Source organism: Bubalus bubalis, chromosome 5 (genome assembly GCF_019923935.1).
Source record: "Bubalus bubalis isolate 160015118507 breed Murrah chromosome 5, NDDB_SH_1, whole genome shotgun sequence".
Lineage (NCBI taxonomy): Eukaryota > Metazoa > Chordata > Mammalia > Artiodactyla > Bovidae > Bubalus > Bubalus bubalis.
Window position 1 is genome coordinate 22,658,939 of NC_059161.1, and position 13,728 is coordinate 22,672,666.

The 13,728-nt window shown below is 44.5% G+C and overlaps 1 protein-coding gene across 1 annotated transcript in view; it reads left to right on the plus strand.

Moving 5' to 3' along the window:
- Positions 1-13,728, plus strand: part of ASTN1 (astrotactin 1) — a 353,111-nt gene that overhangs the window by 46,894 nt on the left and 292,489 nt on the right. The gene's annotated exons all lie outside the window — the stretch shown is intronic.

Genomic DNA, 13,728 nt, shown 5'->3' on the forward strand with positions numbered 1-13,728 from the left:
CCCTCTTAATGCCTTTGATCTTTGTTGTGTGTGCTTTTTTTTTTGACATGGGGCATATGGTAGCTTTAAAATGTTACTTTTTCTTGTCTGTATCTTGAATCTCCAGTCACATTATCCTTTTCCCTTGTGGTATGGTATCACGACAACCTATCACAGAACCCAGAAGCCACTAGATCCTTGGTCAGCCTTTAATGGTATTCTTGATGATTACCTTAGCTCAAATTCTCAAGAAAACAGGACCTAAGAAGCAAGTTCTGATGCTTTATTTACAAGGCAAGGACCTCAAAAGTGAGGAGGAGAGGGATGAGAGAGGGAAGACTGAGAAGAGATGTGAGAGGACACATTACCGTAATGGCCGTGGCTCCATGACACCAGCCAGAAGACAGCAGGCCAGCTGGCTGGCGCACACGTTTGGCTCTGCCACACGGGGAGTTTTTGGACACGGCTGCACCATTCCCTGGACCAGTCTGTGGAAGGGAGGAAGGGGAGATTATCTTCCTGGCTCCTTCCCGTCTTCTATTTCTCATTGGTCAAAGTCTGTACCAAGGAGTTACCTTCCCTGTGCTGCGGAGTTACATCACCTGGCCCCTGCAGTGGCCACTCGGCAAGCTAGATCTCACACCCTAAAATGTGGTGCTCCATCTGACCCAGACATTGCAAGAGATGCCAGGACTCAAGGGGTCCAGCTGGTTAGCCGGGTTGTAAGTCCCCAGCCAAGGTGGAGGTCTGTCACTCCTAGGCAGGAACTGCCTGGTTCCATGCTGGTTTAGGTCAGTTCATCTGCCACAAAGATAGCTGGGGATGGAGCAAGCAGCTGAGGGTCTCCGAGGCAGGTAAGGCTAAGGGAATCAGATGAAGTTAATAAGAAGAATCTGATAGGATGGTGATGATGATGATGATCATGATCATGATGATAAAGAACTGCAGCCAGCAAGAAGTGGTGTTAAGAAAGCACCAGAAGAGATCCACAAGAATAAACAAATAGAAGAAATATTTAATGTAAGGATAGGTTCAACACTCTTCCATTTAGAAAGGTGAAAGCCAAGAGAAATTCTAATTATGTGAATATAGATTTGTTCACAATGTCTTGGAATATCAGAAATTAGGGGCATCCCTTGAAGCTTGAAGGAGAGACTTAATTTGGGAGAAGTGAAAGGGGGTATTACTATGACTTAATATAGTGGGCAGTAAACACATAGAATGTATTATCCTTGGAGGTGATGCTGTCAGGAAATACAAATTGGTTGGAGAATAATTTAGGTAAGTTTATATTTTATGGCACCATAATCGGCTACTAGGAGGAAATTAAGAATGTTTAGGGTACAAGTCCTAACCTTTTGAGATTGAGATCACAGAAGACAGTAATGTCCTTCCTTGGTGTCATTTTCAATGACTGAATCCTGGTCTGAATGGATCATTGGTCTGAGTGTTTTACATTATCTATTTTTATCACTAATATCCATGGTAATTTCAGGGACCTTTTCCCTTGGGGAAAGTGGAGGGTGCTTTAGCATTGTGGTCTCTAGATCTTGAAAAGCATCCTGCCTTCTGACAGAAGGACAATGTTCACTTTAAGGAACATTTAAGGATGACTCTGCCTTTGTCAACACTCAGTCTTTTAGCATTTAATTCTCCTCTACAAACCAGTGGGGAATTAAATGGGCCATCAATTCACTTGATCTTTGCATAGTCATTTGAAACACAAATACAATAAAGTACATTAGTTTCCTCACACTCATTCTGAACTCTAGTCCTTTGCTTGCGTTAATCTCTATACTTGGATTGTCTCCTCTCTCTGTTTATCCAAATCCATGCACTGCAAGGCTTAGGCCAATTCCCATTTCTCCATAAAACCTTCTCTGACCACTTCGTTCTTCACAGCCTTTTGCTGCTTTAAATCATTTGACATTTATTATCGTAATCATAAATACTCAGCTTTATGCTCTCCTGAATTGGCTGCTAATCACTTTGTTTGTACATAAATCACGTTGCACTAACTGGATTTTAAGCCCTTTTGAGAGCAGCAGTGAGGTCACCTGGTCCTCTCAGGTTGCCCCTACATGTCGCACAATGCCAGGCACTCAGTGGATGCTTGATGAACATGTGCAGGGGGTGGCAGTTTGGCAGGTGAGAAGAGCATGTGTGCGCTGCCATCCAGATAGACTCAGGACTGCGGGCAGCTCGCTCTAGCTCCAGGTGAAAATGCTTCCTCATTGCTTTTGGATAATGAAGGCAGTCCTTAATTTTCACTGAGAGTAATAAAAGTTACTGCCCCCTTTTATGGTGTTAACTCCCCCCCACTCCCTCTCCTCCTCTATCAAAACATGCTGGGGAATCCTAAAGACCTTCTAATTGATAATAAAAAGAATTTATTCTCCTATCCAATTTCAGAAAAGGAATCTGCCTTCTCTACCTTTGTCCTCTTGTTCCTCTGGGCAGTGGCTTCTGTGGTCGCTGTTAGCCAGATGCTTCAGGCAAAATACATCAGATACAGAAATCCTTCATTACTATTAATAAATTCCTTCCAAGCTCAAATCTGAGACGATATTGCTGAGTTTAGCCAAAGCAACATCGAGCTTCCCCTCACACCCTCACCACATCTGTGATGGGGTCTCAAGAGCCATCATCTTTTTAGTTTTGGAGTAAATGTGGAGGGAGTGGATCCATTTGTAATAGGCAGAGGAAAGACTGGAGCGAGAATGGCCTGAGCAGTTCGGCCTGGAACATGCTACTGAACGTCTATCAGCCCCACTTTTACTATTATCTTCCAGATGCTTCAAGTGAGGATGGAGTGAGATAAAAACATATAAATGCAGGGCAAGTGAGGAAAGTTTTTGGGGCCCCGCTGGTAGGTTGAATCTCCTACCCAGGATTCTGGCTACCTGCTTTAAACTCATGTGCTCATCTGGCAGGAAAAAAAAAATGCTCAACTGTGCCATGTGCTTCTTAGAAGGAAGACTTTGGTATACTTGGAAGGAAAAGTTAAGCCCACAGTGGGAGGCAGCTCCCAAAGCCCTAAGATAATCAGATGTGCGGCTGGAAGGCTTCCTTGAAAACATCTCTATCAGAGAGAACAAAATTAAATGCCCTTAAATCAAACCTTTTACACAATGGACCTGTCTCTTCCTAGGCAAGATGAAAACAGTCTCGCAACTCTGGGGCTTAATTCCCTTACTTCCCGTCTCCTCACTGATCAGCCACTGGATTTGGTTTCCTGCCTGGGATTAGCTTACAAGTGGATCCTGAGGCCTCCCAGTGGCTTGGCCATGCCAGCTGCTCTCTGCACCCATGGCCAAGATGTAATCAGCTCAGAGCCAAGGCAGGTAAGATGCAGCTTGGAATGAATAGCTGCTGTCTGTGGAAAAAGGCTATTGTAGAGAACCCTGAACTCCTAGCACAAATGAAGAAGGAGCCCATGGGCCACTGGGTGCCACTGGTTTGGGGGAAGGGTAGGGAGGTGAAGGTCTACCTTCCATGATCTATGATTGCCATCTTTGGGATGCTGGCTTAGGTTGTGCATTTTAGAGCCTCTGTTGCCTATTTCATCTGTAAAAGGGAAAAAGTAGTACCTACCCTACTTCCTGTCCATGGTTCTGATGAGGAGTAGATGTCCCTACATCTACTCCCCACATCTAAGAACTCGAAAGGTGTTGGGCAGTTGTTGGATGTTAATTATCATTAGTGGAAATGGAAGTCCAATAATGATTATTATTTGGTCAGTTTTTCTCCTTTGTTTTAAAAGAGTGCTTTGAAAATTTTGGTAGAAGTTTGTATTGATCTTCCATATCTCCCACCGACTATTGAAGCCATATCGTGTACGGTGAGGGTTTGTTCAGGACCACTCACAATGCTTTCTATTCAGCACATACTTTTCCTTGACCCCCTCTATGAAACCGTGCAAAAGAATGGTAACTGACCCTGTGGTCAAGTCCAGCTGCATGGAGTTATGTGTGGTTTTAAACTAAGTGAGGCTGAGCCTGCCGCACTGGGTGTTCCCTGCGATGCTGAGAGGTGTCCTGACCTTGAAGCTGGGGGCTCGCGCTCCAGGGAGTGCTTCAGCCAGGGTCATCCATAGAAGGAAGAAGGGGGAAGGGTCCAGGTGAGGCAGTGCAGTTAAGTTCATTTTGATTCTCGCTTTCTATCTCAAGGGATCTTCTCTCTCAGCCTTTTCCATAATTTATTGCAAGCAGCTTGAGAAGACCTTAGATCTGGGGCCTTTCTGCCTTCAGTTCTTTGAAATAAGGATGATAATTCCCATCACTTTTCTTGCAGGAACGCAGTGAATCTGATGAGTTAGGTAATGTCTGGACAGAACACTGGCTCCTGTGAAGTAAGGAGTGTGGGGTGGCCAAATGCAAAACAAAACTCAAGGGGTGACATGAGTGGTCACCTCACCAGGATGAGGGGTGTGGTCACAGCCTGCCCAGCAGGCATGAGTGGCATATGGGGTTGGGAGCAGGGAGGAGTGGGAGAGGGCAGAGAGATGGGAATGTCCCCACTCAACTCCATAAAAATCTTCTCTGTAGCACCCTTGACCTTGCAAGTTGAGGCCTGGCCTTGCTGCCACATTCTAGCACTCGTCAAGTACTTCTGAGCTGCCGCTGCTCCACTCTAGCGTTCCCAGATATTATGACTAATCGAGTTGACAGGAAGCAAAGGCAGCTCCACTCTCTGCATTTTGCTTTGAGTAGCATCGGGCTCTGCCTCTCAAAGAACAGGCAAGACTTGGCTCCCATCACTTCTGGTCCCTGTCTCCTCCTGCTCCAAGCCTTCTGCTGTCCACATTCTCTCAGCCCCTCGGTCACACAGGGCTTACCCGCACTATCTCTTCATATCTCTTACAACTCATTTAAAAACCACTTGGGCTCAAGGAGAATAGGCCTTGGCAGGTAACAGTAGGGTGCCCATCGATCTCTTTTTAACCCCACAACCCCAAAGTGCCCCAGGTAGCAGCGATACTGCTCTCCCTCAGCATTTATGCCTCTGCTTGAACCAAGAAATCAGACTGCCAGCTCTGTGCTAAGTGGGTCGAGAGGTCCTCTCGTGTGCCTGCCTCTGCTTCAGCCCTGTTGACAGCATCCCTGAGCCGTTCTGGGAACGATTCCCGTCCTGCCCCGGCTTCAAATTCAACACGTTTAACCTCCCTCCCGCGTTACAGCTGGGTCCTCACCACGAAACCCAGACTCTTCAAAGGGATGTGCAGAACATTCGCCATAGCCTGTCTTTTCACCTGGTGTCAAGGCCTCTCAGATGTGAGAGCTAATAGAGGCTTTGGAGGAGCTGGAGGAAGGGGAGACGGAGGTGGAAGTGCTGACTTTCACAGATCATTTCTTTTCTGCTACAAATACGGAAAGGCTGTCTCCCTTTATTTTCACCCCAAACCTGAGAAAGTGACAGAGTGAGAGGATGAGAACCTTCAGACCCAGAGGGGACAGTATCCTGCCCACCATCACATGGCCAGCCTGCTGTACACCCAGGTCCTTCTGACTTCAAGGGCCCTGTTTCTCCACAAATGTCCTTCTCCTGACTTAAAGTTCACCTGGGCTCATCCTTCCATTTCCCTGCTGAGCAAGCAGGGTGGGTATCACCTCTTCAAGGTTGCTGGCCTTTTTTAGGAGCACAGATCTCAAGCTTTTACCTGGTGTCCTTCCTATAAGCCACCCAGAACTCCCTCCACCGCTGCAGGATTATGAGGATGGCTGGTGGCCCTATCTCCGAGTCATTTGATTGAAACTGGAAGCCTTTTATCCTCATAAAGCTCACAGGTGGTTTACATGGTGTGTAAAGGTCAAAACACCGATGTCTTGACACTGGCATGGCTGCTCCTTATGTGAAGATGGCAGCAGCAGCAGTGATGATCATAAACTAAATCAAAGACAAACAAAACCGTGATCAGAGGACAGACTGGTATTAGATCTGCTGAGCTCGGTTCAGAAGAGAGAGAAGGGTCCTGGCTAAGGATCCCCACCAGGAAGCAGGAACCTGTGCCAAGGATCTGTCTTTACCCAGTGCAGCAGGACCACATCATCTGGTCAGGCGGAAGCCCTCTTCCTAATGGCTAGACATTTCTAATGGCTGGGGTTCTCCATCAAACTCCTGCAGCTAAGAGGCAAGCTAAAGGCAGATACCAATTTAGAAAAACTGAGAGGCAGAGCCTGTGTGAAGGAGATAGGAAGGGTGAAACTCATTGGAGAAGAAAGTGCTGTCTTTCTGCAATGGAGGACCCTCCTGTGTCTGGGAGTCATGAATATTGCATCAAAAGCATAAGCTTATTTAAGAAAAGGAAAAAGAAACCTAGAAGCTGAGAGAATTAAATAACTCCTGGGAACTAGCCTTAGGAATGTCTTTTCAATTCGATTGTGGAAATACGTTTCTGTCAGGGTTTTGGCCTTGGATTTCCAGCTTTGTGTGAATCCAGATCAAGAAAACCCCTTTGAGATGCCTAAGGGGAGGAGAAAGCCCTTCGTGGAAAGACAGTGGGTTATGTGACTTCATAAGCAGCAGGGCTCTGGGCACCAACAGGCTTCTCAATGCCTGGTTTCCATACTGTCTTTATGTAAAACTTCCCAGTGTTTAACTTTCACCAGGGTAGTTGAGGATGTATTGAGTATTGATGTTGCAGCTCAGCATTTTAATACTTCAATTAAATATCAAGGAATCACAGAAACATACTTTGAGGAGACTTTCTAGCACAAGACCAGAGACAGGAGCTTTAAACTGCTGCTCCCTGTTCCGGCTCCGAGGCCATGCTGCTGCCGCTTTTGGTGTAGCAGGGAGCAAACACACATTAGCAAAACATGGCTGCTTTCTGGTGCCTCACAGAAAAGGAGGAGAAGGAGGAGCCTGTTTCCTGGAAGACTTGGTGAGTTTTTGACTGTGGATGGTGCAACAAAGCACCTGGCTTCTGAACCAGAGAACGGGTTCTTTCAACAGCTCCCCATGGCCCGGCCTGCCCCGTTGCTTTCCCTGCTATTTTAGGATGGAGAGGGGTGGCTTCTGATAGACTACAAGAAGATTGTTAGTGGATATACTTGGGGTAGTTCTTTGTGATACTGAGAATGAGACAAGGGAAGGCAGAGCAAAAATAACCACAAAAGGCAGAAGGAAAAGTAAGAGAAGCACAGAAGGCATTAAAAATTGTCCAGAGCTAACTCCGTACTGTTTCGTGTGGGCAAGGCCTTTCCAGGAGTATATGGAGTTCTAGGAGAACTGGCTCCCAGAACTCAGCTGGCTCCGGCATTCAAGTTGCTCAAATGAGCGGAAGGTTTGGGAAAAGAGAAGGCGGGGAACTGAAATACCCTTTGCATTTCTGCAGCTTTGTCTGAGTTGAGAAGGGCTCTTTAGCCAGAGCCTCCAACCAGAACCTTGTTTCCATGGCAACCCACTTGCAGCCTGCAAAGCTGTGACAACCCACTCTGGATCTAGTGTTGCTGAACCAGAAAATGGAATAGGAGAAGTTTGGTTTCCTGCATTATTAATATTAAACATATTCGCAGAGAGGTATGTAGGAATCTGCGTATTCAGTAGTGAATGCCATTTTTCTTCCTTGACCTTAAACATGAATGCACTGGGTAGGTTCTAGGACACCGGAGTGAATAAGAAATAGCCTTTGACATTGATGAGGCTACCACCCCAGGGGATCTGTGCCATTTGGCATTTACGTGCTGGGCATTGCACAAGCACAGAGGAGGGTGTAGCTAACGCATAGGGGTTGGGACGATTTCCCAGTGATAATAACATTCAAGAACTGACAAAGAAGAAATGAACAGGAATTTTCCAGGTGGAGAATGTGAGAAGAAGGGAATTCCTGTGGGAAAAATATCTTTACAGCAGGAAATAAAGCAAATTATGACTTTGTTTCTTGACATGGCTTTGAGATCCCCCCTCCCAACCTGTCTCCCATTAGTTCTGCCCTCTCCGGAGCTTCTGCCCATCAGCCCGTGAGCTTCTGGCTGCAGCATTACTTCTTTGGGTTGATTTTAAATCTGTGGACTGGGACTTCCCTGCTGGTCCAGTGGTTAAGAATCCACCTGCCAACACAGGGACATGAGTTCAATCCCTGGTCTGGGAAGAACCCACATGCCTCGGAGCAACTAAGCCCAGGAGCCACAGCTACTGAAGTCCATATGCCTAGAGCCTGAGCTCCACAACAAGAGAAGCCACCACAGTGGGAAGCCTGTGCACCACAGCTTGAGGGTAGCCACCCTCCTCGCTGCAACTAGAGAAAGCGCATGGCAGCAATGAACACCCAGCACAGCCAAAAATAAATAAACAAATACGTAAAAGGCTGTAGACTCACAGGATTTCCCAGTCCTTTTTGGGGCTCACTTACACCCTTGTTTTAATGGGAAAATGCATTTCTAGCCTTATGTGGAAAGATAATACTAGCAAAGCAAGTACCGTGAGAGGCTCAGAGGATGGTCAGGACTGCCTTTTAAAGACAGCTTATAGTAAACTGTTTGAAAAGCCTTTTGTTGGGGGATTAGAATACTTTCTCCCTAAGACATTCCACCATTAGTTTGACTCTGCGTAATGACTTTTTTAAAGAAAGACGTACCTGTTCTGAACCACCTAGTGGTCTTTACTTTAACTAGCTGGTTTCTTTATGCTCCTAGGGATATACTAATTTGCATACTGACACCAAGAATATCAAGACAAATTACTTCTCTCAGAGCACTGGAGAGTGAGGCTCACCTCAGTAATAGTCCATACAGCCCCCCCTAGGATCAGCACCAGTCATCCTGTGAACACGCCATGCATATTAATTGGTGATAATTGAAAAATAACACCCTTCATCCTTAAAGAAGAAAGTCGCCTCAACTGATTGCACTTTTATACAAAAACTATTTTATTACCTAGATTCACTAAATAATCAGATTGTCATTATCACACTCAGTATTATTACTAATATATATTTGGTCTTTTATCCATTCATCTAACACCTATGTTTAACGCAATGTGATGGGGAGATAAATACAGAAAAGAACAAGTCCTATTCAGAAGAATCTTACCATTTACTGTGTTTATGGGATGGAGGGTGGGGCATTATAAATAAATATAATACAGAAAATGAAGTAGTTGCTGTATATGTATATATATATATTTGTGTGTATACATACATAAATATATATACATAGAGAGAGAGTGAGACCTATATCTAGTACCACGCTTCACATATAACACATTCTGTAAGTGTAAAGTGATTGATAGGATAAACATGCTGTAAACATGCATAAAAGAAAGGATTCACTTTGATGGGTGCCCAGGGCTTCCAGAACAGAAAAGCTTTACAGACAAAGTAACATCTATGTCGAATCTCAAAGGATGATGGCTATTTTGTAGGTATGGAGGAGAAGGACAACCCAGGCTGAGGAAACAGCCTGGGCAAAGGCTGGGAGGAGGCCTGTGGTGCGTGTGCCTGGGAAATGGTGAATGGTGCAGTGATGAGAGATTCAGTGTGAGACACCTGGAAATCAGGCACTTGGCTTTGGAGAATCTTGAACATCATCATGCCTCACAGTTTGGATTTTATTTTTATGGTGCTGGTGGGGTAGGCAGAAGCGAGTAGCCAGTGAAGCTGTTTGAGGAGGAAATCCATGCTGGATGCTTATTGCTTATCCTGTGAGCTCCCACAGGACACTGGCTCCACCAGGGGAAGCTTTTTGTCACCTTTGTCCTCATATATCCCGAGGGCTAACCCGGGCCTGGCACACAGCAGATCCTCGGTAGATAGCTGGTGAATGGGGTTCTACCAATCGTTTAAATTCTTAAAACAAATTTAAGAATTTGTTTCTGGGCATGATGAAAAGGGAGACAGAAAGGATTTCAGGAAAGAGATGCAAGGTGGAAGCTAAGTTCAGGTGAACACCTATGAGACTGAAGCTGAGAGTGATATGAGAAAGGACAAGAACTGTGAATGGGAGGTCTGGGGAAAGCTCCAGAGGACTTGGTCACTGAGTGAATGTGAGGGTGAGGGTCAAAGATGTCCTCTGTATGTTTAAAAATAACCAGCCTGCTGTTCACCAAGGCTCAGAACTGCAAGGGAGGAGTTGCTTCCAAGTTGAGGGTGGGGAGCAGCTGAGAAGAGAAAGACAATAGCTTTGCTTTTGGAAAAGTTGAATCTGAGGTGCAGCTGGGAAATTCATGTGCATACTCAAAGGGACAGCTGGGGAGTAGAGCTCAGTTTGGGAGAGAAGGGCTGGACTGAAGGGTGTGGGAGTTGTTAGGATAAAGGTAGTAACAAATACACACAGAGCAGGGGCCCTGGGTTTCCTAGGGAGGGCATGAGGACTGATAAGGATGGGACACGGAGTCTGAGGAAGGCTTGCTTCTCATGAGTAGGAAATTCAAAAGCTTGAGAACTGGGACGGGAAGTTAGGGCTAAAAGTAGGAGAACGGAGAGTCAAAGAAGTCAGGGGAGTGTTTTCTGATTGAGAATGTGAGCAAATAACTGAGTCTGGTGGAAAACCATGAAGGGCGAAGGCTGATAAGAACCCCCTGGATTAGACAGTCAAGAGCTACCAGTCAGATGAGTAGAATGGTGGAGGCAGGAAACACAGGAAGATGAAAATATTAGATGACAAAATGGAGTGCAGAATGCAGAGTGCTTTAAGAAATTTGGCAGTGAATGAAAAGAGAGAGGAGGGTTTGGCTTCAGGGGAAATCAAAGTTGAGAAAAGACATTTTTTTTATGAAGAGAAGTAAGTTTGTGAGCTTGTGAGAGGTAAGCTTTTATGCCACAACTTAACAATAAGCTCTTAGCTGTTTCTATAAGAAAAATATTTTGATTTTGAGAAAAGAAGCTTAAGATACAGCTTTCATCTACACATAAAATTCAGTGAAGCATCTGAGCAGTTTTAGTGTAATAATGTCAAGCATGATACATAAAAATGATATTTAGTCTTACTAATAAAGTCTCAGGTTTCATCTATGGAAAGAGGGCTTCTTTCTGTAAATGGCAGAAGAGGTATTCACATCACGATCTGCCTGTCCCTGTTTCGTCATTGCCTGGTGATGGCTGCGGAGTCCCAAGTAGGAGGAAAGTCAGCTTAGACAGAGTGAGGACTTGATAGTCCTACATTTGGGTTTCATGAATTCCTAGGAATTCTGGATGTCGAGGTACTTTGGAAGGTCATTGGATCTTTCACCTTGCCCTCCAGAAGACTTCCATGAACACTGTCTCAGAATTACAATGTCCCACCCACGTTAGCGTGCCTGGGGCCTAGTAGTAGTGGTATAGTTTATTTGGGAAAGGATCTCATGCAATTTTATGCGACTGCTTTGTTTTGGCCAGCCAGAGGGTAGAATTGGCATAGAAACAAATGGAAAAACATTTCCCCCCATGTTTTCTTAACCAAATCATATAGCCAAATAGAAACAAGCACATTTTTCTTTATCCCCTTCCTGAAAGTTGAAGATTTTACCTTGTGTTTTCAGAGTTCTAGGAAAGAATTAGTGTTATAGAAACATTGTTGGCTGAAATGGGGGCAGAAAGAATTCTACACATTTCAAGGTCCTCTACTTATTGGAATCTCACAGCAACCATGATTAGATCAACTTGGATATGTGGGTATGTTACTGAGTGGAAAACCACACTGATAATACAAAAAACTCTTAGTTTTATGCTTTTTTTTTTTTTAAATCATCATTCAAAAACAAGACTAAAAGACAACTGAACATAAATGATGGAAGCAGCATTGATGCAGGTACACTGAGAAATAGAAGCGGATAAAATATCTAAGCAATATCAGGGGAATAGCTGAATAAACTATGCCGCTCTAAATTCACCTTACACCGTAATTAGCAGATTCAAAACATGGAGGAAACCCAATAAGACATTCCAGGGAAAATCCTTTTCATAATATTCAATTTGGAGAAGCCTCTTTTTGAGTCCCTTGGACCACAAGGAGATCAAACCAGACAATCCTAAAGGAAATCAACCTTGAATATGGGAAGGGCTGATGCTGAAGCTGAAGCTGAAGCTCCAATACCTTGATCATCTGATTTGAAGAGCTGACTTATTGAAAAAGACCCTGATGCTGGGAAGGATTGAGGGCAGGAGAAGTGGGTGACAGAGGATTAGATGGTTGGATGGCATGATTGACTCAATGGACATGATTTTAAGCAAACTCTGGGATATAGTGAAGGACAGGGAAGCCTGGCTTACTGCAGTCCCTGGAGTCGCAAATAGTCGGACATGACTTAGAAACTGAACAAGGGAAAATCCAGAATACACATTGCTATGTAGTACGATACAAGTTTTATAAAATTCAGTGTTGCACATATAGATATATTTGCATAGAAAAAACCTGAGGGAGCATTGCTGCTGCTAAGTCGCTTCAGTTGTGTCTGACTCTATGCGACCCCTAAGACGGCAGCCCACGAGGCTCCCCTGTCCCTGGGATTCTCCAGGCAAGAACACTGGAGTGGGTTGCCATTTCCTTCTCCATGAGGGAGCATTACACTCTAGAAATGCTAATGATAGTTATCTATGGTGATAGGATTAGGAATGATTATTATTTTGCTTTTTCTATTTTTAGAAAATAGAAAAAAGGTACTTGCCAAGTATTTTTATAATTATAAATAACTGTTTGAACCTGAACTTCAATCTCACAAAAGCATAATTGCACATGTGTTCTCCTATATGTGTCTTTCCATTTCATTTTCACCAGAATAGGGTCTGGATTGAGGGGTGCTAAATTCATAATCCCCATGGTCTTATGTTTATATTCAGACCTCAGTATGAGTCAGAACAGGCTCCCTTTAGACTCTGGACTAGAGCAAATCAGCAAATCAGAACTGACTGATCACCAGATACTCCCTGTGGGCGAAATGGGGGGTTGGCATCAAGACTGGGGAGATGGGGGTGCTTCTGACCTGGGCAGGGAAGGGGCTGCCATGCCTGTTCCTCTCTCTTCTCTGCCCTCACTCTTATTCCTCCCTCTCTTCCTTTTCCTCCTCCTACCCTTTCTCCCTTTCCTCCATTCATCCTCTTCTTTTCATGGGCTCTGAATCTTTGATGGCCAAGTGCTCCACTGCTGCGCTTGAACTGCATGCACTGGAGGATAAAGAGCTGGCTCAGGAAAAATCTGTGAGCATCACTGATAAAATGTACTAGGAACCAGAAGAAAGGCAGAAATGAGCATTTTGACTGTGGCCACCCAAATTAGGCTGTTTAAAATCCTGATTTAAAAAAATATATATAGCACAGGGAACTCTTACATAATGCACTACAGGAACCTGAATGGGATGGAAGTCCAGAATGGAGGGATGTGTGTATATGTATGGCCGATTCATCCTGCTGTACGGTAGCAACTAAGACCACAAAGTACAGCAGCTACACTGCAATAAAAATTAATTTAAAAAGAAGAAAATAAAGCTACAGGCCAAAAACATGTGTGTTTGTGGTAATGAAACCTCTATGCATCTTTTTTTTTTTAAATTGGAGTACTGCTGCACATCTTGATTGTGGTGGTGGATGCATGACGCTACACATGCAACCAAACTGCATAGGATAAACACACACACACACGCACACACATACACCACACATGAGTGTAAGTAAAATAGCAATTCTGAGTGAGATCAGTGCTTTGTTTACATCATTGTTGATAGCCTGACTGCCATACTCTGATACTGTAAAATGTTCTGCAAAATGCTACCACTGGGGAAAGCTGAGTAGAGGACATGTGCCATCTCTACTATTTCTCCCAACAGCATGTCACGCCA